Here is a 25,460-nt window from a genome sequence, read left to right as displayed (position 1 = left end):
GGTCTTAACCTGGTCAGTGGGCATGAGGGGCTGTTGCAGGCTTTTGCAGGGGTGATATGAAAACAGGGTTCAGGGACAAGGGCTTGACAGTTGCATGTGAGATGGTGGGAGCAGTAGAGGCACCGGGTGGCTGTGGCCACTTCCTGCGGATCTGTCCATGCAGGCAGCCTGCTGACTCATCACTGTTGGGGGCGGCAGAAAAAATGAAGGCTCCACCTGTGGCATGTGATGAGCTGCCTGTGGCCCCAGGAAGGGGTGGCTTCGCTCTCTGGGGAGGCATGTGCAGCCAACCCATTGGTTCTGAGGGGTCTATCCTAAAAGCTCCTGCCTGGGGCCTGGCTCTGGGCTGATGGCCCATGTACCCCCTCTACCTGTCACAGAGCTGCATATGTCCTGTGGCCAGAGAGTCGAGTGGACCTTACCTGCCAGATGGGACCTGCCAGGGCTGGGGTCTCCATGGCAGGGAGAGGGAGTGCAGGAGAGGACACGGCCAGCTGTCCTGTGGCCATTCCCTTGACTCCCTCCTGGAGGGCTGTCCTGCTGCTCCCTACAGGCCAAGAGTAGATTCAGCCTGTAGGAGGTAAAGGAGTCACTGAATAGTAGGGATCAAGGCTCTCTGGGGACATATGTTGGACTTGTGCTCAAATCAGAAAAGTGTTTGCATTTGTGGGAGATCCTGTTTTCCTCCCTCCATTCTGGTACAAATATTATTGTTTAGTGACCTCCCTCCCCAAAGTCTATATTTGCAGATCAGCTTTACCCATGACGGGAGGCATGAGGGCCAGGGTTGGCCAGATGCCTCCTTCCAGCTGACCAGCCCTTCTCTCCTGCCCCCTGCAGGCACTCTCTGTAGCCCACCATCTCTTTGCGATCTCATCTCTGTACTCCCCTCTCCCAAAAGCCCCCCTCCCCCATCTCTGTCCCCACCCCCTGCTTAACATGAGCTCTGTATCCATAGCAACAGTTGCTGCTGTGGAAGACACTGCCTGCCTCCTCATCCCATGGGGAGGTATTTTTGGCACTGCAGAGAGATATTTATTTTATTTTTGGTTTGACTTTTCCTCTCTGAGTGAGCACTACACAGACAGAGCTGGGGGCAGTGTTCAAGGAGGCCTTTGCGCTGGGAGGGGCGCCCGGCTCAAGAGCTGCCTTGTGTAGACACGGGCCCTTCCCCAGGGGATCCTGTAGACCCCATCAGAGATGATGGCTCCTTTCAGCAGCCTCTGGGGACGTAGATCACGGGGTCACAGATTGTACTAGGGGTTTGGGGCAGTGACTCTGGACAGCAGGAGAAACCAGCGGGGTAAGCCTGGACTTGAGGAGTGGTCTGACTGAAGCCCCAAGGCCTTGGGCCTGAGCCGGTAGTCACAATAATAGCTCACTGGGAGCATGCAGGGCATTGGCCTTTTGGGCACCAGCCAGCCTAGCGCTGGCCCTGGAGCCTAATGCTCTAAGTTCCTGTGATGCTGCCTGGGCTCCATTTTACAGGCTGGGGATACTGATGCCACCAGGGTGGTCTTCAGCACCTTGGCTAGACATCTCCTTCTGAGACATCTTCCTGTCCCCCCAAGGCCCACAGATGGCAAAATATCTGGGCTCAGCTTCTTCCCCTAGTGTGTGAAAGTGAAAGTCACTCAGTCGTGTCCGACTCTTTGTGACCCCATAGACTATATAGTCTGTGGAATTCTCCAGGCCAGAATATTGGAATGGGTAGCCGTTCGCTTCTCCAGGGAACCTTCCCAACACAGGAATCGAATCCAGGTCTCCCGCATTGCAGGCAGATTCTTTACCAACGGAGCTATCAGGGAAGCCCCTAGTGTGTGGGTCCCCCTAATTTCTTTGGGGGTTGGGACTGTAACCTTCTTTTGCTCTAGTCTTGGCCGCTGTGAATAGAGGTGACCCTCACATATGGCACCTGCCCTGACACAGCTTTGCTCCTTACTGGGAGTGCCACTGGGCTGCCTGGGAGACCCCAGGGGCATGGGATCTGCCCCGTCTGGCCCAGGCACACCCTGGCATGTGGCTGGGGGCCGTGGGTTCCCAGTGTCCTTGACTGAGACATCAGGGGGGTTGGTGGCCAGATGGATGATGATGGAGTGGACAGGTCTTCTCATGAGCCAGTGCTGGGGTTGATGTGTGCTGGGTTTGTCCTGGAGGGACTATCACTGAGGGTGGTCCACAATGCATCTGCTGCCATTGGTGGGGAGCTGTGGCCCCTCGGGGAGGGAGTCCAGTCCCCTCTTGAGGGTTTCCTTGTTGAGGAGGTGGCTGGGTGTGCTGCACCCTACAGTGACTAAGAGCTGTTCCCTGATCCTCCACGTGGGCGTGATGGCAGCTTGCAGGGGGCCGTGGCATTGCTCATGATGCCCATGCCTGGCCAGGTTTCCTGCAAGGGTCATGACAGGGCATCCAAATCAGAGTCAAGGGCACTGGTGCTGACTGAGGTCCAGGCAACCCAGTGGTTATTTTTGATTTATCATCATGGAAATTCCATATACGTCAGAAAGTAGACTAATAAACCTCATCCCACCCCAAATTATTATCAGGAGGTTCCTATACTTTATCTTCTCAATCTCTCAGTTTTGGATAAGCTCCCAACCTTAGTTACCATCACTGACAGGCAATACCTGCCAGTTCCCCCTAACCCCTGCAGAGGGTTGCATTTCCCATTGATCAATACACAGTAAGTGCTCAGTGCACACACGGGAGGATTGGACTGGTCCATCTGCCCCCCAGAGGAGATGGAGCTCAACAGGAAGAAGCATTCAGGGTTTGTGGGTTTTATAGAATCAGGAATTCTGTCTCCAATGAGTGTGTTTGGTGCAAACCCAAAGCCGTTTATAGAACAGATGCCAAAGGGAGCACTTGAAATAAACGCCATGGTAACCTCACCCTGGGGAGGAAAATAGCCTTGCAGTAAGCATTGCTGCTGCCCAGAACATGATCCGGGGATGTAACTGGCGAGTGTGTTTTGTGTTTAGTTTCATGAAGTTTAGCAGATTGCAGAGAATGGGGGAAACAGAAGGAAGGAAGAGAAAAGTTCCTGTGCCCTCCTCCCAGAGCTCAGCCCCCCACTCTCACTGGTCGTTTTGTTCTCACCGTGTGAATTTTATTAAGTCCCTGCATGGGTGCTTTTCACCCTTGGCTGTCTCACCACTTTCCTTGGTAGTTGGGGATTATAACTGCCCCGTAGACCACATGATCTGAGTCACTGCCGCCAGGCCTGTCCTGGGATGTCCGGTTATTTCTCAAAATTATAAATAACCATCCAGTGAAGAATTCCAGGCACACACACACACACAGAGGCATTGTGGTTTTGGATGGTTTCCCTGTGGAGGCGCACGAGGCTGAGAGTCCCAGGTGGGTTCTGCAGGACTCACAGGCCTTGGGTGCACTTTTGGGCTGCGGTGCCTGCTGGACTATGTGAGCAACTGCAAATGAAGTTTAAGTGTTAGCAGTATCTGCCGCCCTCTTATGTTGTATTCTCTGAGAAATGTTGTAAATTCAGTAGAGGAAGTAGCTTTGTGTAGGGAAGAGACGCCTGACTCCTGTCTGCGGGCCGAGGGTAGGGACGTGCCCCCGCCTGTGTCCTTCTGTGTGTGTGCGTTCACACACGTGCAGCTGGGCTGCGCTCAGCACTTCCCCGGCGGCTCAGATGGTGGGTTGGGGGGCGTTGCTGAGGAGGAGCAGCTCAGAGGAGACAGCTGTGCCCGGCAGAGGGAACAAATGCTGCGTTGCTGGGAGCTGGGTGTCTGTCCGTGTGGCCTCTGGCAGTCTGAGGGTGCTGTGAGCATTGGGAGTCACCATTGCCCAGTGGCCTTGCACGTTGCGCGTTCCCCGATCCCCCAGCTGCCCCTGGCTCCCTCCTGGGTCAAGGGTTGGAAGGGGGATGGCTGCAAAGAGTTAGGAGATGACGGTGACCCTGGCAGAGGAGGCCGCGAGTGAGTGAGCTGACTGCGTCCCCTGGTTTACCTTGGCCGAGTATCTACACCTGCGTTAAGCGTGTCCTGTGCAGCCAGACCACACAAGCAGGTTCCCCGTGTCAGTAGCTGGGAAGCTGATGGGGCTGGCTCGTGTGGGCCACACAGTGCCCGAGCCCCGGCCCTGTCCTCGGGAGTCATGGGTATCTCGAGGCACAGCCGGGGGGAGCCCACACGGACCTGAGAAGTGGTGTGCTGAAGGCCACTGAAGAACACTGACACTTTGCCCATGCCCTGGTCTCTGGAGGGAAGGGGAGTTGCGTTGTGGGAATGATGGGGTTGGGCAGAGTCAGGGCTCTGACCACGTCGCAGGCTGGGCCAGGTGGCCGACGTGCGGATTGCTCCAGGCACTGTCCCTTATGGAGAGTGGCATTCCAGTGTCTCCCGGCTGTCTCTCTACGTTGTGATGCCCCTGCCTGTGGATTTGAGGACAACTGGGGGTGTGGGCGAGGTGGAGCTGTTTATGGTCACAGGGCCAGGGTTAGAAGACTCTGGAGTGAGTCTGGCTGGGATGGGGCGGGGGGGCAGGTGCCACATGGTCCTGGGGCCTGTGCCGATGACTGTGGTCGCTGCCGCAGTGTGGGTGCTGACTGGGGCAGGCCGTCTGGCAATGGATGTGAGAGGGACTTGGTTATCTGCAGAGAGGCCCAGGGGAGGGGGAGCTGCAGGAACTCACCCTGCTCCTTGCTTTGCATTGGTCCTGGGTTCTTTCAAGTCTTCTCATCTGGAGTGATGTGTTCACCCCACTCTGAGGTCTGCCTGTCTTCTGCAGCCATGCTTCACCCATGTTCATCCATGTTCCCAGGAGCCTGCACACACCTGGAGGGGGTGGGAGCCAGGTCGGCTGAGCATCATGTTCTGACCTGGTGCTTGCTGAGGTGTTGAGCTTCCGTGAACCTCAGCTTCCTCTTCTGTAAAATGGGGCAGCACCGACTTGCCTGGCTTCTAGGGCTGAACAGCGAAGGCAGAGGTCTTGTCTTAGGGTGACCGTAGTGAGCTCAGTCTGTGGCTGTCCAGCAGGCCATGGCTATTGGGAAGTGTTTGCTTGAGGGAGAGAGGTATGGAGGAGGTGGAGGTATTTCTTCACCCATTAGGGTGTTCGTGACAGGAGAGAGACTCCCTGACACTGGTTCTCCCGACCCTGAGTTCTCAGGGTATCAGACCTCAGACTTTGCTCCTGGCCTCAGGAGTCATTCCTAACTGTCCGAGGTGAGATATAACAGATGGAGGCAGAGCAGCCCCTGTGAGGTGCCAGGCCTGGCATCTGTAGGTCTCAATCATGCAATGGGGAGGTGGCTTTACCATCTCCCAGGGAGCAAACCCTCCTGCAGAAGGGAGCCCCACTGAATACTAGCTCTGCTTTGGATTTGGGATGCTTTTCTATCTTGGGAAGATTGTACCATCATCACATGTCACAAAGATGGTTGTCCTTTGTAGGGATGCCCTGGGGAGACCTGGGTTGTATGGCTGCATAACTGAAGAGGGCAGGATGGAGGGTGACAAACAGCAGGGTAATTGGGGTGGTGTGCTTATTTCACTTGTCATTTCCTTTTACTTCATTTTGTTGTGTTTTTGCAATTTTTGGTAATTATTTCATTACATACTTGTATAGCCACATAGTGGGAATTTTAACAACTGAGGTGTGGTTTCAGGTGTGTCTCCCTTGTTACTGGATGAACCAATGTTAGCTCTCTAGGCTTTGAGCTGTTTAGAGTTTGTACTTAAAAATTTTCTCATGCATTATTTCCTAAGTTTTTTAGTAGTCCAACTAGATATTACAATAATGTATCCTTGATTATTAAAGCACCTTACCTGTCTCCTGAGAAACCTATATGTGGTCAAAAAGCAACAGTTAGAACCATACATGGAGTAACTGACTGATTTCAAATTGGGAAAGGAGTACAACAAGGTTGTATATTGTCACCCTGCTTATTTAGCATCTATGCAGAATATAGCATGTGAAATGCTGGACTGGATGAAACATAGGAGGAATCAAGATTGTCAGGAGAAAATATCAACAGTCTCAGATATGCAGATGATACCACCTTAATGGCTGAAAGTGAAAAGAAACTAAAGAGCCTCTGGATGAAGGTGAAAGAGGAGAGTGAAAAAGCTGGCTTGAAACTCAACATTCAAAAACTAAGATCATGGCATCCAGTCCCATTACTTTATGGCAAATAGAAGGGGAAAAAGTGGCAACATTGACAGACTTTATTTTCTTGTGCTCCAAAATAATTGTGGACAGTGCCTACGGCCATGAAATTAAAAGATACTTGCTCCTTGGAAGGAAAGTTATAACAAACCTAGACGGTGTATTGAAAAGCAGAGACATCACTTTTCTGACAAAGGTCTATATAATCAAATCTATGGTTTTTCCATAAAGAACAGAAACTGTAAGAGCCTAACAGAATCAGAAGAGATTAAGAAGAGGTATCAAGAATATACAGAAGAACTGTATCAAAATGGTCTTAATGACCTGGATAACCACAATGGTGTGGTTACTCACCTAGAGCCAGATATACTAGAGTATGAACTCAAGTGGGCCTTAGGAGGCATCACTACGAACAAAGCTAGTGGAAGTGATGGAATTCCAGCTGAGCTATCTAAAATCCTAAAAGATGATGCTGTAAAGTGCCGCACTCAATATGTCAGCAAATTTGGAAAACTCAGCAGTGGCTGCGGGACTGGAAAAGCTCAGTTTTCATTCCAATCTCAAAGAAGGGCAATGCCAAAGAATGTTCAAAGTACTGCACAATTGTGCTCATTTCACATGCTAGCAAGGTAATGCTCAAAATCCTTCAAGGTAGGCTTCAACAGTATGTGAACCAAGAACTTCCAGATGTACAATCTGGATTTAGAAAAGGCAGAGAAAGCAGAGATCAAATTGCCAACATCTGTTGGATCATAGAGAAAGCAAGGGAATTCCAGAACATCTACTTCTGGTTCATTGACTATGCTAAAACCTTTGACTATGGATCACAGCAAACTATGGTAGTCTTAAAGAGATAGGAATACCAGACCACCTTACCTGTCTCCTGAGAAACCTGTATGCAGGTCAAGAAGCAACAGTTAGAACTATACAGGGAACAACTGACTGGTTCCAAATTGGGAAAGGAATACATCAAGGCTATATATTGTCACCCTGCTTATTTAACTTCTCATGCAAAATGCCTGGTGGATGAATCACAGGCTAGAATCAAGATTGTCAGGAGAAATATCAACAACCTCAGATATGAAGATGACACCACCCTTATGGCAGAAAGTGAAGAGGAACTAAAGAGCCTCTTGATGAAGGTGAAAGAGGAGAGTGGAAAAGCTGACTTAAAGCTCAGCATTCAAAAAACTAAGATCATGGCATCTAGTCCCATCACTTCAAGGCAAATAGATGGGGAAAAAATGGAAACAGTGACAAACTTTATTTTCTTGGGTGCCAAAATCATTGTGAACAGTGACTACAGCCATGAAATTAAAAGGTGTTTACTTCTTGGAAGAAAAGCTATGGCAAATCTAGACAGCATTAAAAAACAGACATCACTTTGCTGACAAAAGTTGGTATAGTCAAAGCTATGGTTTTTCCAGTAGTCATGTACAGATATGAGAGTTGGACTATCAAGGCTGAGCACCAAAAGATTGATACTTTTGAACTGTGGTGCTGGAGAAGACTCTTGAGAGTCCCTTGGATAACAAGGAGATAAAACCAGTCAATCCTAAAGGAAATCAACCCTGAATATTCATTGGAAGAACTGTTGCTGGAGCTGAAGCTCCAATACTTTGGCCACCTGATGTGAAGAGCCGACTCATTAGAAAAGACCCTGATGCTGGAAAAGATTGAAGGCAGGAGGAAAACGGGACAACAGAGGATGAGATGGTTGGATGGCATCACTGATGCAATGGACATGAGTTTGAGCAGGCTCTGGGAGGTAGTGGAAGACAGGGAAGCCTGGCATGCTGCAGTCCGTAGGGTCGCAAAGAGTTGAACATGACTTAGTGATGGAACAACAACAATGAACTAGAACTTTGACCGCATCCTGGGCAAGGAAAGCAGGGGTCTTAGAGCATTGCACTGTACCCACCTCTGCCTGCCTTCGTGATATCGTGTCTAAAATTTTCCTGTGTGTTTGTTTTGTAGGAGTTTTAATTGGCCGCAGTGTGCCCTTGGGTGATTTTCCTTATATTTAACCTGATTAAGGTTTATAGTACTTATTGAATCTATGTTGGGATATCTTCTTTCAGTTTTAGAAAACTTCGGGGTGTTATTTTAGACACATTGCTTTTATTCCATTCTTTATGCCCTCTTGTTCCAGAACCCCTTTTATGAAAAAGTTGGGCCTTTTCACTGTGTTCTATGAGTTTTTAAAAATCCTCTTTCCTATATTGTCTATACATTTGTCTCCATGTTTTCAGTCTGTATATTTTGTACCCCCATCTTCTAGTTTTTTGATCCAGTCTTTAGCTGTGTCTAATCTGCTGTTAAACTTGTATATTGAGTTTCCATTTTCATTTCTTAGTTTTAGATTCCATCTGATTTCTATTCCATAGATTTTGGTTCCGATGAAATTATTGGTCTCTCTATCTATTTTCTTGACCATACTAATCAGGATTTTAATGTCTGTGTCTAATAAGTAATATTTGAGTCCTCCTGGAGTTCATTGTCACTGTCTGGTTTTGGCTGTTGTCATTTTTCTTCCTCTCAATTTTCTATCATTTGGCCTTGTCTCCTAGTCTGTCTGGCCATTTCTGATGGCTGTGTTTAAAACTTATGGAGATATTTGAGGGAGGCTGTGGGTGATTTTGTCTTTCTGTAGAGAAGATTTACTTTTGTTCCCAGAGGCAGTTAGAATAAGAGGAGATCGTATTAATCGAGTCTGGAATTAAGCTGATTCAAAGTTGAGCTTCAACCTTTGTGAGGGCTGCTCTGTTCCCTTTTATCCGTGTTCCTAGCACTTAGGCCTTCTGGGGACTAGACTGAAGCCTGGGTGTTCACTGAGGCCTCCCTCCCGCAGCAGACCCTTCATCCTGCTGACGCTCTGCCCAGCCCTTCAGTGTCTAGAGCATCGGTAGTAGTGCCGATGCTCCGAGGTAGAGCAGCACGGTCCTGGAGAAATTTATTGTGAACCATATATGTAATACATAGTTTAAAAGCCACTTTCCAAGTATAAAAAGAACAAGTAAAGTTAACATTAATAATACATTTTCCTTAACTTAATATATCAAAAATATCTCTTTTAACATGTATGGTTGACCTTTGAACAGTGTGGGTTTGAACTGCATGGGCCCAGTTACTATGTGGATTTTTTTTTTTCCCAGTAAATACATGTGACAGTATTATATGATCCATGGTTGGTTCAATCTGTAGATGCAGAACCTTGAATATGGAGGGCCAACTGTATATTTGAATGTGGATTTTCAACTGTGTAGAGGGTCATCGACCATAACCCCCATATTGTTCAAGGATCAGCTGTCATTAAAATAAGATGATTAACGAGACTTAAAAATTACTTTAAAAAATACTATGTCTTAGAAATCTAGCGTGTATCTTACATTTAGATTGCATCTCAGTGTGTACTAGCCGCATGTCAAGTATTCATAGCCACATGTGACTCATAGCTATTGTCTTAGGCCACACAACTCTAGAGGAGAATGTGGCTGGATGTGGGGTTCTCGTCTCTTCAGAGGAGTCAGACCCAGAGCTTGTTGCCCGTTTCACATGCATTTGCCCCTTGCCTGCTGTCTTGTTTTCACTGAGACCCCAGGGCTCTTGCTACCATCTTGAGGAGGAACCAAAGAGTTGGTTCACAGGACTGGGGCAGATGGGGGCCCCTGGCCTTTCTTTCACCCCAGAGAGCCCTGAGCCTCTGTCTGTGGTCCTCTGTCTTCTTGATTGCATGCCTTGTCCATCTGTCAGTGCCTCCCTCCACCTTGCATTCTGGTGCATCACCTGACCCAGAGGGACATCCCCAGCTTCCCGACCTGCATCGTAGTATCTTGGTACAGAGGGGACACCACCTCTCCCCCGACCCCGCTGCCCCTCCACGCCCTGCACCCTGGTGCAGTGCCTGGCCCAGAGGGACGCCATGGATGTTCAGGCCTGGGAGCATGTCCACTCAGCAGACACTAACCTGAGGCCATCAATCTGCCACCTGGCCCGTGCGGTCATCTTAGCTCTGTTTGTTAGATTACTTGGACTGCCCAGGGCCTCTGGACAGCAGTGGAGTGAGTCTGGGCCACTTTTTTTGTGGGGTGGGACTTAGAGGACTTGGCTGGATGGGACCTTCTGCAGTACGAAGCATTGGGCTTTCCTTCCTTTCTGCTTCTGTGAGCAGTCAGAGCTGCAGGTCTAGGTGTTCCTGGGCTTGGAGGTATGTGGGGGAGGGTCTGTTTTCTGGGGGAGTATCCATAGCATTCAGCAGATTGATACAGAACCATGGACCCTACTGTTACAGTAGGGTGCCCTAGCCACAGGAAGATCCTTTATAGGACATGGGGCCAATGAGGAGGCCCCAAAGGAGTGACCTGTCAGCAGCGTGGCCCTGGCGTTGGGCAGCGTTTGCTGTCCTGTCCCACTTCTCACTCAGGCACTGTCCTTGGTGAGGTACTCACCTCGACTGACCTTTGTCCATGGTGCGTCCACATCTATCTTTAGGTGTCTCTGTGGGGACGTGGCCTGGGCTGGAGCCGGCCCTTCCTAGAAACCAGACACGTGGTGTGGTCAGGTACCTGATCAGAGACAGAGCTCCCGAGCTTCTGCCTGCTGGGCCTTGGGGCCACCTCAGATGACTTCTCCTGCTTGAAGGGTAGAGGGGGAGCCAGGGCAGGAGCAGGGAGTGGCCAGTGGGATTGGCACGGGCCAGGAGCTAGCTCCCGTGCTCACTAACCTCCTATTTGCATTTCACACCACAGTGGATGACCCATTGCTCTGGCCCAGTGTACCAGGGTGATTCCATTGCTCTGTTCTCTCTTGTTTGCCTGCTTCCAGGAGAGAACAGACCTGAGTTTGTGGCGCCACCTCCCTAAGACCTCCATCCTTTCCCTTTGTATGGAGAGGAATGAGGTGTGGTGAGACCACAGCTGTATAGTTAAGACCCCATGGCTAGGCCGGGGGGGTGAGCTAGGCCGTGGAGGGCTGACTCCCCACGACTTGCCAGGGAGACCTGCTCAAGGCCACTGTGATAGGAGGAAGTGTGTCTTGGCTGTGACCATCTGTCATTATCTGGGACTGTCTGCAGGGCGGGTTCAGGTCTGTCTGTGGCCTGTGTGAGGCCTGAGGTCCCATGAAAGGTTTCACGGACTAGAGGGCTTGGGGTTGGATACTGCAAAGGGCCGGGTCCTGCTCAGCGAGCGCCTGCCCTTGAGGATGCCGGTGGGCTCTGTCTCTGATCAGGTGCTATCCGCAACCCCCTCCCTCCTCCCCGCAGCTTCTCTGCTCCCTGAGATGTTCCCCAGCCCCGGTCTGGTCCTCTTCCCCTGTTTGGCTCCTTCTCTCCACCTGTCCTTACCAAGTAGTGACAGCTCCTGCCAGTTTCACTGTGGCCCTGCCTGTCCTGTGATGAGGAGGATGGGCCGGCCTGGGGTGGGGTGTAGCCTGCCCATGACCCAGAGCCTGGGGTGGGGCATGGTGCAGAGGCCTTCACCCCAGGAGTGCCCAATATAAAGGGCCGTCTCAAAACTGACCCACTGTGTTCATGCCCGGAATAAGGGCTTCCTAAAGGGTAGGAAGGGGCCATCTCCTGTACCCATCCCCCCAACTGCCAGACCTCACCTCTAGCCCTGCCCAGAGTAAAAAGTGACAGTAGACCCCAGTGAGGGTCTGGGGACGGGCTTGGCACACTTTGCTATGTTCACAGAAATGGAGGCGGGCCTGATGGGGCTACCAGCTGGTCCTGAAGAACTGGTCTGTGCTGGGCCCGTAACTGCTCCCTCACCCCATCTGCTGGCTGATTAGAACCAGAGGTGAAAGAACTGATGCTGGCTCGGCCTCAATCGAGTGATAATTAAGATTCACCCATGGAGAATAGGGAGAAGGCAATGGCAACCCACTCCAGTACTCTTGCCTGGAGAATCCCATGGACCGAGGAGCCTGGTAGGCTGCAGTCCATGGGGTCGCTAAGAGTCGGACACGACTGAGCGGCTTCACTTTCACTTTTCACTTTCATGCATTGGAGAAGGAAATGGCAGCCTACTCCAGTGCTCTTGCCTGGAGAATCCCAGAGATGGGGGAGCCTGGTGGGCTGCCGTCTATGGAGTCGCACAGAGTTGGACACGACTCAAGTGAGTTAGCAGCAGTAGCAGCATGGAGAATATGTGAAATGATAGGGAAAAGGCTCCACCCAGCTCAGTAAAAAATGCATGTTCAGTCACATTTGTTATTTGTTTGATCAACTATGCACTGCTATTTCATAATAATAACTCAGTGCATAAGAAAAATGTTTGGACCTGAAACTTATATGACCATAGGAAATAAAAACCCTAAATTCCAATATGCATCATTTTGTGACAGAGAAGTGTGGTCAGGTGATCAATAAAGGCTTTTAGGAAAAACCTGTATTATATTAGGTCTGTGGAGTGAAAATAAGAATCTGGACTATATTAGAGATGCTTTTACTTGTGTATTTTTATAATACAGCTAGGAGACTATGAAGTTCCATGGGAACCATTTCATAGAGCATTAAAATAATGACACTATTTCCAGTATGCTGCAGATGACGTCCTTTACAGCTCGTTAAACTTGCGACATAGTTGTATCCCAACTCGCATGTGGTGAGGGCACCTAGTTTACGCAGTCCTCTGTAGGTGGCAGAAGGAGCGGGGCCTGGTGGGGCTGGCCACTGGTGGCTCTGCCTTTCGTGGGAAGGGCAGTGGCCTGGGTGGCCTTAAAAGAGCAAAGGCCCTTACAGACTCTAATTTTGAGTCATTTATGTACCTAAACCTCCCTCCACCCTAAAGGAGATAGTATTGTTTATAAAAGCAGTGAGAGGCTGGATGGTGATGTTCACATTTCCTTCTCAGCAATTATAAGCTTGTTGGCACCCATGACAGAGAAAGTGTGAGTGTTGGAGTGTCCAGCCCTCCCTGACCTGTCTGTCCACTGAGATTTTACTCTCAGCCTCAGTGCCCAGCGGGATCTTTCTTTTTCTGAGACTCCGTGGACCCTTTACGTTGGGTCTGTACTTTCTGAGAAGTGGGGTTCCATCTTATGGTAGCAGTGGGAGGACTTTTCACTTCAGTAATGGTGTCTTTATTTTAGTTCAGTTTAGTTTATCTTGCATTTTTTCAGAAGCAAAGGAAAACTGTATTCTTTGATCAAAGAGTGGAAAGGTGCAAGCTCATGCTCTGGAGTACACACTCTTTGATGCCTTTGTTTGGAAATGATTTAGAAAAAAAAATACCTCCCTTTTTGTGAGTTCGTGTATTTTATTGCTTAGATGTAGCTGAAGAGAGCACTCGAGTTTAAAAGAAGTGAATACAGTAAATATTAGAGGCAACAGGTCACAGCCCAATGTGTGTGATGTTACTGTCTGTCCAGGGCTCTCCTTTGCTGCCCAGGTGGAGCGTAGCTCTTGAGAGAGGTCAGGACAGCCCCACCGAGCCACCTGCCTTGGGGCAGAGCCAGCACCTGGCTGTCCTTGCAGCCACCAGCCCCTGTGGTGGGTTGTGGACCACAATCAGCCCACTCTTCTGGGACCTCACACCCTCATAGAGAATGCTTCCTCCCGGAATCCCTGCCCTGCCAGTGCCCTGGGTAGGTGGGGGCGGCCTTCTCCCCAGGCCATTGGGGGTGTCCTCTGGCTCACGGTGCCTCCAGCTGGCACACCCACATATCCCTTTGCTCTGGTTTTTGGGGCAGTGTAATTGCGTGTTTTTCTGTTGCCTGCCATCCCTGCCGCACCTGAGGTTGTCCACGGCTTTTCCTGCATGCCCAGGGCCTCAGTGACCATCGGTTGACTGAGCAAGGTGCAGGGATCCTCGCCTGAAGTAGGAGTCAGGGACAGAGCAGTGTCCTCTTCTCCACTGATGTCTCCATTCCCTGTGTACCCACTCCTCCTGGACCCGAGGCCCTATGTTTTATGGTGAGAGAGTGGCGAGGAATGGGCAGGCTCTGCAGCAGGTTGAGCCTGGGTCAGATCCTCTAGACGTGGGAAGGCTCTGCCCACCAGTGGTATCTAGGGCCTAGCATGTGCAGAGACTGCAGGGCCAGTGACCCCCACCCTTGGGCCCACTCTGTTCCTGGAGCCCCTGTCCTCAGGTGACTCCTTGTACATGGGACTGTTCTCAACAAAGACCCTCGAGACTTTGTTTTATGACCAGATGGGGTTGAAGAGAGGTCCAGATTGTCAACCCTAGGACTCTGGCTGTTCTTGACACTCTCCCAGCTGCTCATGTCCCCTCTCTATATTGTATGTGTGGATCCTGCCTTTCCCCTGGCTGGACTTAATGTGGCCAGGCAGCTCTGCTCCTCATGGGGTTGGTTGGCTTTGCATGGAGAAAGGAGACGGTTGCAGAATCCCCTGAGAACAGCCAGGGTGGCCCTGTGGGTCTGATGATTTCAGCCCTCACTCGTGTGATGCTGGGGGGAGCTGGTGACCCCTCGGTGGCTGGGAGGGTCTATTAGATCCAGGGATTTCTTCCTCTGACCACCTTGGCCATCTCTTCTCCCTGCCCCTACTCAGAGGGTGCCATCTGTGACTGGCTGGACCTTTTTCCCATAGGAGAAAAGGGCCAGTGTTGTCCCAGAATGCATTTATCCTTTATCATCTGGTTGACTTTCACCATTCTTACCCAATAAGTTATTTACCAATAATTTACCCACCACCAGGGATCTGGTGGGAGAGAGGCTGGTCTAACAGACCCACCTTCTTGTTTGATGGGGGTGAACTGTCCCGTAGCGATACTATGTGACCAGCCAGAGCCCATCTCCTCCTCAGACCTCCAGAACAACCTGACTCTGGCAGGATTTGGGGGCCTCAAAGGGATTATGTGCTTTCTTCCTACCCCGATTTATGACTTGAGCCCCCAGCACATCAGTGAATGAAATCACTCCACAAACAGTGATAATCCATCAGTTGCTGTGGTCGTCCTGCCTCCATGGAGTCACTGAGCTGATGGGGCCAGCCAGCAATGAACAAACTGAAAAAGGACCCCAGCCAGCTCTGAGAGAAGGGACGCTGGGCAGCATACTGCAGGCAGCTCTGGACAGTGCTCTGAGGACATGCCAGCTGACCTTTTAAATTATCGAACACTGTGTCACCTAGTTAAAAATAGCCTAGTGGCTTAGAACAGAAAATAAGGTCGGCTCCCTCCCACTTCCACACCCAGTCCAGCTCCAAGAGGCGCTGTTGTTAAAGATCTGACTTTTGTGTTACATTTGAGTCTTGGATTTACCATGTTTAGCTGGCATCTGAAAATGAAAACTGTAGCATATGCCGGGCCCTTTCCTCTCCCTCTCAGTGTTGCTAGTTATTTATAACATGAACCTTTTGCTCTGCACTCAAATGAAATCTTTTGCTTTACTGTTGGTTGATGCTGAAATACTGGCAAAAACAATTTTTATTACAAGTAATAATATTATAAGTAATCCTGTGAGTTTGCTTTAGAATAAATGACTAGACCATTAGAAGGTCTGGTAACTGAAATGTAACTGAAATGTCATTGCCCAGATGGCTGCTGGGTCTGGGAGCGGCACAGTGGTGCACGCCGTGTCCTTTCTGGCTTCTGGGCATCGTGCAGCCAAGTTCAGGCACCCACTGCGGGCCAGTGGGGCTTCGCCAAGTTCCCTTTTGTGTTCTGTGTTTTGCAGAAATACTTCCAGTAGCTGTTTCACCTGGGGTGCTGTGAAGTAACCTTTGGGTTCTCAAGTGTCTGAGAATAAGTCTTTAGGCCTCATGGTTTGATGTCCCTTTGGCAGATGATAGAACTCCAGGTGTGAGTCGGCATTTTGAGGATGCTGCCAGTATTACCAGTGAGACTGGGTGCCTGTCTGGGTGTTCCTTGGGAGGTAGGACTTACTCTCAGTCCTTGGGAATCTGATTTTTTTCTGGAATGAGACTGGAGGTGGGTCGTTTTTCATTGATTCGGTCGCGGCGTATGCTTTTATTCTAAATAGTTCTCCTTTTAGCTCAGGGAAATGTCATTCTGCTATCGTGCTCTTTCCTGATACCTGTTCTCTCCTCCTAGAACTCCTGTCCCGTGTTGTTAGGACTTCCAGCTGGTTCTTTTGTGTCTCTCGATGTTTTCCTTCTCTTTATCTATTTGGCTTTCTGATGCTTTCATTTTACTTTTTACATTTGAAAAATTGCGGTATAACTTACATATAATGAAACACAGATCTCAAGTGTATACATGATGAGCTTTGACATATGCGTGGGAAGGTGTAACCTTTGTCTTCAGTTACAGTGTAGAATGTTTCTGTCACACCCTCATCCCCCCGCCCCACTACCCCCCATCCTTCTCTCCCCACCCCCCCACCCCCGCCAGGTTCTCAGCTCCTGCATTTCCCCTCACCCAAGAGACAAGCCCTTTTTCTGGTTTCAACCCCGTGTGTGAGTTTTGCCTTCTTTAGAGTTCAGGGGGATAATAGGGGTAGAGCTGGGCTTCCCTGGGGGCTCAGTGGTAAAGAATCTACTTGCCAAAGCAGGAGACGCAGGTTCGATCCCTGGTCCGGGAAGATCCCTGGAGAAGGAAATGGCAACCCATTCCAGTATTCTTGTGGGGGAAATCTCATGGACAGAGGAGCCTAATGGGCTATAGTTCGTAGGGTTGCAGAGTCGGACATGACTTAGCAACTGAACAGCAACAAAGTTGAAGGGGAGTGGCTGGATCTAGAGCAGGGGTGACCCTGCCAAGGGCTGTCTATCTGAGGCTTGTACCAGCTTGTATTTCCAGCAGCTGTGTGCCCAGAGAGCTCAGCTGCTCTCAGATGCCCAGTGGTTGGAATGATCCATCTTTTTATTTTAGCCCTTCTGGTGGGTGTGAAGTGGTATCTTGTGCTTTTAATTGACATTTTTCTGGTGACTCATGGTGCTTTACACATTTCCAAGTACTTATTGGCCTTTTCTGCATCTTTTGTGACTTTTCTGTTCATGTCTCTATTGTTGAGGTATGGAAGTTTTATCTATATTCTGGATGTAACTCCATGTCAAATGCACCTATTGAGAATATGTTGGTGACTTACTTTCTAAAAGTATCACTTTTGATGAGCAGAACATGTTTCCATGTTATTGTCTTGGTGAAATGATAACTTTTTTGTATTTACCGTTTCTTTGGGCTACCGAATATCTTATTCTTAAAATACAGAGCTTTAATTTGCAAAAGCTCTTCCTTGATTGTTCCTATTTAAATAAAAGCTGCTCTTAATTATTTGTGTCAAGCTCTTGGATTTTTATGAGGACATGAACTAGATTTTTGGGGAAGTTGCTTTTGTGCCTGAATTGCTTGTTTTTCTAGACTCAGTCTTGGTGTGTCTCTGCTTTGTTGGTGATTATTCTGTCCAGCCCCACTTGTACCTGGACTGTCTGATGACGGTTTGTTGAGATGGGCTTGGTGGGCAGGAGAATACCTAGTGGGTACAGTGCCACTTGGGATAGAATTCCTTAACCAGCTAATCTCGTCATGGGGTCTTTCAAAGGACCTGAGAGGTCTTGGGCTGTGTTTTTTTTCAGCTCTGATTTCTTCATTGAAATGCATCCATTTCTGTCTTCCTAGGTCGCCTCAAAAACTTGATGGTTTGTGTTCATTTGTATTTATGTTTCCTTCTGAGAGTTCTCCTGGTGGGAGGGTGAAGGGTGGGCTTTGTAGGTTGATTGGGCTGTGATGGAGGCGACATTGGGGCATATATTCAGGCTTGGGGAGAAGGCTGTGCTGGGGCCTCTAGGGGTAAGATTCACCCATGAGGTGAAGTCGAAAGCAGCAGAACTCTCGGAGTGTTCTGAGTGCTCTCTGGTGGGAATCTATTGGAGGGATTTAAGAAGGGAAGGGACAGGATCTAGGCTGCAGAGGAGGGGTGAGACAGGTGGCTGGGTTGGTGGTGGATTGGGATCGGGGTAATGCTAGAGCAGATGGATCAAGGGCAAGGAAGGTGCTTGGTGTGTGGGGATGTGCTGAGGGAGCCCGTGTCTTTCTCCCAAGATGTGACTGGGCATACTTATGGGTGACACCCCAGAGGTGCCTCCCTGTACTGTGATGGTGGGGTTGTAGTTCCCTGTTTAACCTTGAGGTCCCAGCTCAGTGCTCAAGGTGTTCCCAGGCCCCAGGGGGTGTGTCTTCTCTGTCCTCTAGCATTGATGCAGATGTGGCTGGGACTCTGCTATTCTTCTCTGCCTCTCGTGTCATTGTTTCCTTGTTTTCTGGTTGTCCTCTGTTGTGGTTGTGGACATGTCCTCAAAGTTATGTGTAAATTAGAAGTAAACAGATGCTTCTTTCTTTTAATAATACTCAGTAAGTGGGTGTGGAGGGAGCAAGGTTTCAGAGGGTTTTTTTTTTTTTTCTCTTTTTTTAATTTCAATACAGTTGCTTTAAAATGTTGTATTAGTTTCTACTGTATGATGAGGTGAACTGACTATATGTATGCATATATTCCCTCTGCCTTGGCCCCCCCCCCGCACCCATCCCACCCATCTAGGTCACCCCAAAACCCCAAACTGCGCTCCCTGCACTATACAGTAGCTTCCCACTAGCAATATACATGTCCATCTCAACCTCCCAATTCAACCCACTCCCACTTCCCCTCCACCCCCCACATCCACAAAGATTCTCTATTCCTGGCCTGCAGATAGGTTCGTCTGTCCTGTTTTGCTAGATTTCACATATATGTGTTAATATACAGTATTTGTTTTTCTCTTTCCAACATATATCACTCTGTATGACAGATTCTAGGTCCATCCACATCTCTACAAATGACCCAGTTTTGTTCCTTTTTATGGCTGAGTAGTTTTCCATTGTATATATGTACCACATCGTCTTCTCTTTTTAACTTGGCCACACCACGGGGAGTGTGGGATTTTAGTTCCCCAAGCAGGGATCGAACCCATGCCCCCTACACTGGAAGCATGGAATCCTAACCACTGGACTACCAGGGAATTCCCCTGGACCACATGTTCTATATCCATTGGTCTGTGATGGATGCTTAAGTTGCTTCCATGTCCTGGCTATTATAAATAGTGCTGCAATGAACATTGGGGTGCCATGTGCCTTTTTAAATTATGGTTTTCTCAGGGTATATGCCCAGTAGTGGGGTTGCTGAATCATCTGGTAGTTCTATTTTCAGTTTTTTTAAGGAACCTCCATACTGCTCTCCATAGTGGTTGTATCAGTTTACATTTCCACTGCAAGAGGTTTCCCTTTTCTCCATACCCTTTCAAGCATTTATTGTTTGTAGATTTTCGATGAAGGCCATTCTGACAAGTGTGAGGGGACACTGCATTGTGATTTTGACCTGCACGTCTCTAAAAATTAGTGATGCTGACCATCTTTTCATATGCCTCTTGGCCATCTGTATGTTTTCTTTGGAGGAATGTCTGTTTAGGTCTTCCACCAGTTTTTTGATTGGGCTGTTTCTTTATGTTGAGCTGTGTGAGCCATTGGTATATTTTAGAGATTAGTTGCTTGTCAGTTGCTTCATTTACAAAATATTTTCTCCCATTCTGGGGATTGTCTTTTTGTCTTGTTTATGGTTTCCTTTGCTTTGCAAAAGCTTTTAAGTTTAATTAGGTCCTATTTGTCTATTTTTGTTTTTATTTTCATTAGTAAAGGAAGTGAGTCAAAAAGGGTGTTGCTGTGATTTACGTCAAAGAGTGTTCTTCCTGTGTTTTCCTCTAAGAGTTTTATAGTATCTGGGCTTAAGTTTAGGTCTTTTATCTGTGTTGAGTTTATTTCTGTGTATGGTGTTAGGGAGTGTTCTAATTTCATCCATTTACATGTAGCTGTCCAGTTTTCCTAGCACCAGTTATTGAAGAGACTGTCTTTTCTTCATTGTGTATTCTTGCCTCTTTTGTCATAGATTAGGTGACCACAGGTGTGTGGGTTTTTCTCTGGGTTTTCTGTCCTGTTTCATTGATCTACATTTCTGTTTTTGTGTCAGTACCATACTGTCTTGATGACTAGAGCTGTGTTGTATAGTTTGCAGTCAGGGAGCCTGATTTCTTCAGCTCTGTTTCTCTTAAGATTGCTTTGGCTCTTTGGGGTCTTTTGTATTTCCATATAAATTGTAAATTTTTTTGTTCTAATTCTGTGAAAAATACCGTTGGTGATTAGATGGAGATTGCATTGAATCTAGTGATTGCTTTGGGTAGTATAGTCATTTTCACAATATTGATTCTTCTAATCCAAGAGCATGGTATATCTCTCCATTTGTTTGTGTCATCTTTGATTTCTTTCATCAGTGTCATATTGATTTCTGAGTACAGGTGTTTTACCTCCCTAGGTAGATTTATTCTTAGATATTTAATTCTTTTTGTTGCAATGGTAAATGGGACTTTCTTTGATATTTCTTTCTCAACTTTTGTCATCAGAGTATAGTAATGCAAGAGGTTTCTGTACATTAATTTTTTATCCTGCAACTTTATCAAATGCATTGATTAGCTAAAGTAGTTTTCTACTGACTTCTTGAGGATTTTCTCTGTATAGTATCATGTCATTTACATACAGTGTCAGTTTTACGTCTTCTCTTCCAGTTTGAATTCCTTTTATTTCTTTTTCTTCATAGCTAGGACTTCCAAAACTATGTTGAATAATAGTGGTGAGAGTGGACATTCTTATTCAGTCTTATTTCTGATGTTAAGAGAAAATGCTTTTAGTTTTTCACCACCGAGAATATTTGCTGTTGGTTTGTGATATACGGCCTTTATTATGTTGAGGTAGGTTCCTGCTCTGCCCATTTTCTGGAGAGATTTTATCATGGATGGATATTGAATTTTGTTAAAAGCTTTTTCTGTCTCTATTGAAATGATCATTTGGTTTTTATTCTTTAATTTGTTGATATGGGTTATTGCACTAATTGGTTTATGTGTATTGAAGAACCCTGGGATAAATCCCACTTGATCATAGTGTATGATCCTTTTTTGTGTGTTCTTGGATGCTGTCTGCTAGTATTTTGTTGAAAAGTTTTGCCTCTATGTTCATCAGTGATATTTGTCTGTAATTTTCTTATTTTGTGCTTTTTTTGTCTGGTTTTGGTATCAGGGTGATGGTGGCCTTGAAGAATGAGCTTGGGAGTGTTCCTTCCTGTGCAGTTTTTTGAAAGAGTTTGAGAAGGGTGGCTGTTAGATCTTCTCTAGATGTTTGATAGAATTTGCTTGTGAATCCATCTGGTCCTGGATTTTGTTTGTCAGAAGATTTTTAATTGGAGTTTCAATTTCATTACTTGTGATTGATCTGTTTAAAACTATCTTCTATTTCTTCTTGATTCAGTCTTGGGAGATTGTACCTTTCTAAGAATTTGCCCATTTCTTCCAGGTTGTCTGTTTCATTGGCCTATAGTTGCTTGTATAGTCTCTTATAGAGAAGGAAATGGCAACCCACTCCAGTATTCTTGCCTGGAGAATCCCATGGACAGACGAGCCTGGCAGGCTACAGTCCATGGAGTCACAAGAGTTGGATACGACTTAGCAACTAAACCACCACCATGATCTCTTATGATCCTTTGTATTTCTGTGGTATTAGTTGTAATTTCTCCTTTTTCTTTTCTAATTTTATTGACTTGAATCCTCTCCCCTTTTTTTTTCTTGATGAATCTGGCTAACAATTTATCAGTTTTGTTTCTTTTCAAAGAACCAACTTTTAGTGTCATTGATTTTTGCTATTATTTCATTCCTTTCTATTTCATTTATTTCTCTTTGATTTTTATGATTTCTTTCCTTCTACTAACTTTGGGTTTTGTTTGTTCTTTTTTCTCTAGTTGCTTTAGGTATAAGGTTGTCTATTTGTTATTTTTCTTGTTTCTTGAGATAGGATTGAATTAACTCTAAACTTTCCTCTTAAAACTCCTTTTGCTGCATCCCACAGATTTTGGGTTGTTATGTTTTTGTTGTCATTTATTCCTAGGTATTTTTACAATTTTCTCTTTGATTTCTTCAGTGATGTCTTAGTCACTTAGTAGCATATTATTTAGCCTTAATGTGTTTGTGCTTTTTACAGTTTTTTTCATATAATTGATTTCTAATCTCATAGCATTGTGGTTGGAAAAGGTGCTTAATATGATTTTAACTTTCTTAAATTTACTGAGACTTGATTTATGACCTAAGATGTGATCTATCCTGAAGAATTTTCTGTGTGCTTTTGAGAAGAATGTGTATTCTATTGCTTTTGGATGGAATATCCTCTAAGTATCAATTAAGTCTGTCTGGCCTGTTGTATCATTTAAAGTTTGTGTTTCCTAATTTATTTTCTGTCTAGATGATCTGTCCATTGGTATAAGTGGGGTGTTAAATCCCCCCACTATAATTGTATGACTGTTGATTTCTCCTTTTATTGCTGTTAACATTTGCCATATGTTTTGAGGTGCAGCTATGTTGGGTGCATAAGTATTTACAGTTGTTATCTTCTTCTTGGGTTGATCCCTTGATCATTATGAAGTGTTCTGCCTTGTCTCTTGTAATAGTCTTCATTTTATTTTAAAGTCTAGTTTATCTGATTGCTACTCCAGCTTTCTTTTGATACCCATTTGCATAGAATGCCTTCTTCCATCCCCTCACTTTCAGTCTGTACGTGTCTCTAGGTCTGAAGTGGGTCACTTGTAGACAGCATGTATACAGGTCTTGTTTTTTTATTCATTTAGCCAGACTTTTGGTTGGAACATTTAATCCATTTACATTTAAGACAATTATTGATATGTATATTCCTATTGCCATTTTCTAATTGTTTTGGGTTTGTTTTTATAGGTCTTTTTCTTCCCTTGTGTTTCCTAGAGAAATTCCTTTAGCATTTGTTGTAAAGCTGGTTTGGAAGTGCTGAATTCTCTTAGCTTTTGCTTGTCTGTAATGCTTTTGATTTTTCCATCAAATCTGAACCAGATCCTTGCTGGCTAGTATAATCTTATTTGTAGGTTTTCCCCTTTCATCAGCCACATATCTTGCCATTCGCTTCTGGCCTACAGAGTTTCTGCTGCTAGATCAGCTGATAACCTTTTGGGGATTCCCTTGTGTGTTATTTTTTGCTCTTCCCTTGCTGCTTTTAATATTTTCTTTGAATTCAATTTTTGTTAGTTTGATTAATATGTGTCTCAGTGTCTTTCTCATTGGGTTTATCTCCTTGAGTAGGGAAGTCTCTGCTTCCTGGACTTGGGTGGCTGTTTCCTTCCTCATGTTAAGGACGTTTTCGACCAATCTTGTCAAATATTTTCTCAGACCCTTTCTCTTTTCTTCTTCTGAGACCTCTATAATTCAGTGTTGTTGTGTTCAGTGATGTCCCAGAGGTCTCTGAGACTGTCCTCATTTCTTCTCATTCCTTTTTCTTTATTCTGCTTCTCAGTAGTTATTTCCAGCATTTGATCTTCCAGCTTACCTATTCATTCTTCTGTCTCAGTTATTTTGCATTGATTCCTTCCAGTGTATTTTTCATTTCAGTTGTTGTGCTGCTCATCACTCTGTATTCTTTAGTTCTCTGGGTCCTTGTTAAACATTTCTTGTATTTTCTTGATCCACGCCTCCATTCTATTTCTGAGATTTTGAATCATCTTTACTATCATTCCTCTGAATTCTTTTTCAGATTGGTTGCCTGTTTCCTCTTCATTTATTTGGTAAGGTTTTTACCTTGCTCCTTCATCTGTAACATATATTTTTTTGTCATCCCATTGTTTTTGGTGGGCAGGGCTGTGTTCCTGTTTTGCTGGTTGTTTGACCTGATTAGTTCCACACTGGAATTTGCCGACAGTTGAGTGGAGCTGTGTGTTGGTACTGAGATGAGGACCTCTGGGAGACCTCACACTGACGAATTTCCCTGTGACCTGAAGTTCTCTGTTAATTCAGCAGTTTGGACTTGGCACTACCACCACAGGGAGCTCAGGCCCAACCCCTGGCCTGGGAACTAAGGCCCAATAAGCCTGAAAGTGCATCAAAAAGGAAAGAAAAGCAAGCAACAAGCAGAAAAGAACAGAACAATACCAAACAGTAAAGTAAGATAAAATTAGGAAAGTAAAAATTATAAATTAGAGAAATAACTCTAAAAATTAAACAAGAAGACAAAATAAAAAAAAAAAAAAAGTAAAAGAAAGAAAATAAAGCAATTTAAAAATTAATTAGAAAAAGAATAAAAATAAAAGATAAAGACATAAAATTAGGACTTCCCTGGTGGTCCAGTGACTAAGACTCTATGCTCCCATTGCAGGGAGCCTGAGTTCAATCCTTGTTTGGGGAACTAGATCCCACATGCCACAACTAAAAATTCCACTTGCCGCAAGGAAAGTCAAAGATCTCGCTCTCATGTGACACAGCTAAGACCCAGCACAGCCAAATAAATAAATAAAAATGAATAATTATTGAGAAAAAAGATAAATAAATAAAATATTCTCCATGCCTCCTCTTCCAGTGTTCTTCCTTCTACTGTAAGCTACAGCCTACCCCTGCCTCCCCAGTAGACCCTCCAAGACCTCTCTGGACCTGCTTTGTCAGCCTCATGTCTGCATGTGTTCCCCTCACTAGCATCTGTTCCTGAAGCTGGCCCGGAGCACACATGCCATGTAGGCCAGCTGGGGCGTAGGCCTCCACTGGTGTGCCCATAGGGGCTGGCGCAGCCGGGGGAGAGGCCTTGGAGGCGGGTGGCGTCTGGCTTGCCTGCACCTGCATGGCCGGAGGAAGCCCTGTCAGGGGTGGGACTTGGGCTGCCAGTTCTGTGTGGCTGGAAGAGGCCTTCGTGGGTGTGAGGGCTGAGGACTGGGGTCCACACAGCTGGAAAAGGCGTGGGGGCTGGACTCAGGCCCAAGATGCAGGCGTCTGGAAGGGGCCTGGGGTGGTGGGGGGACCGGGTGGTCTTAGGCCTGAGATCTGTGCAGCTGGAGGGGGCCCCAGTGGGTGGTGGGGCTTTCAGGCCCAGGACCCCCATGGACTCACCGGGGCTGAGCGGGCGGAGGGGCTGTGTTCCCCTCTGATCCCCAGCCTCCCAAAGGTCCCCCCAATCCTCGCTGATCCCTTGGTGGTGAGTGGGCTCCTCTGAGTGTGGAAACCTTCCCTCTCCTCCAGACACCCTCAGTGGTGCCAATCTGGTCCCACCGCCACTCTTCTTCTCTCCCTCCCTCCCACGTCCTACCTGGTTGCTCAGGGGTTCCCCCGCCCCTTAGATGTCCAGGGTCCCGCACCAGGGCCTCGTCAGTGCCCTGGTTGTGGGCAGATGCAAACGCTGCGTCCTCCTACTCTGCCATCTTGATGCTGCCTCTCAGAGGTGTTTTTAGGGAAGAAGCACATGAGTATCGCCGTGTGGGATTTGGAGGTGTCTCTGATTCCCAGAGACCTTTTTGCTGAGCTTCTTGAGCAGGGAGAAGCTAATTTGAAATTGATG

At 46.9% G+C, this 25,460-nt stretch overlaps 1 protein-coding gene across 6 annotated transcripts in view; it reads left to right on the top strand.

Annotated features, from left to right (window-relative positions):
• Positions 1-25,460, top strand: part of WNK2 (WNK lysine deficient protein kinase 2) — a 149,596-nt gene that overhangs the window by 17,396 nt on the left and 106,740 nt on the right. The gene's annotated exons all lie outside the window — the stretch shown is intronic.

This window comes from Dama dama, chromosome 16 (assembly GCF_033118175.1).
Source record: "Dama dama isolate Ldn47 chromosome 16, ASM3311817v1, whole genome shotgun sequence".
In the NCBI taxonomy this organism is placed as follows: domain Eukaryota; kingdom Metazoa; phylum Chordata; class Mammalia; order Artiodactyla; family Cervidae; genus Dama; species Dama dama.
This window is presented reverse-complemented; position numbering and strand designations above follow the sequence as displayed.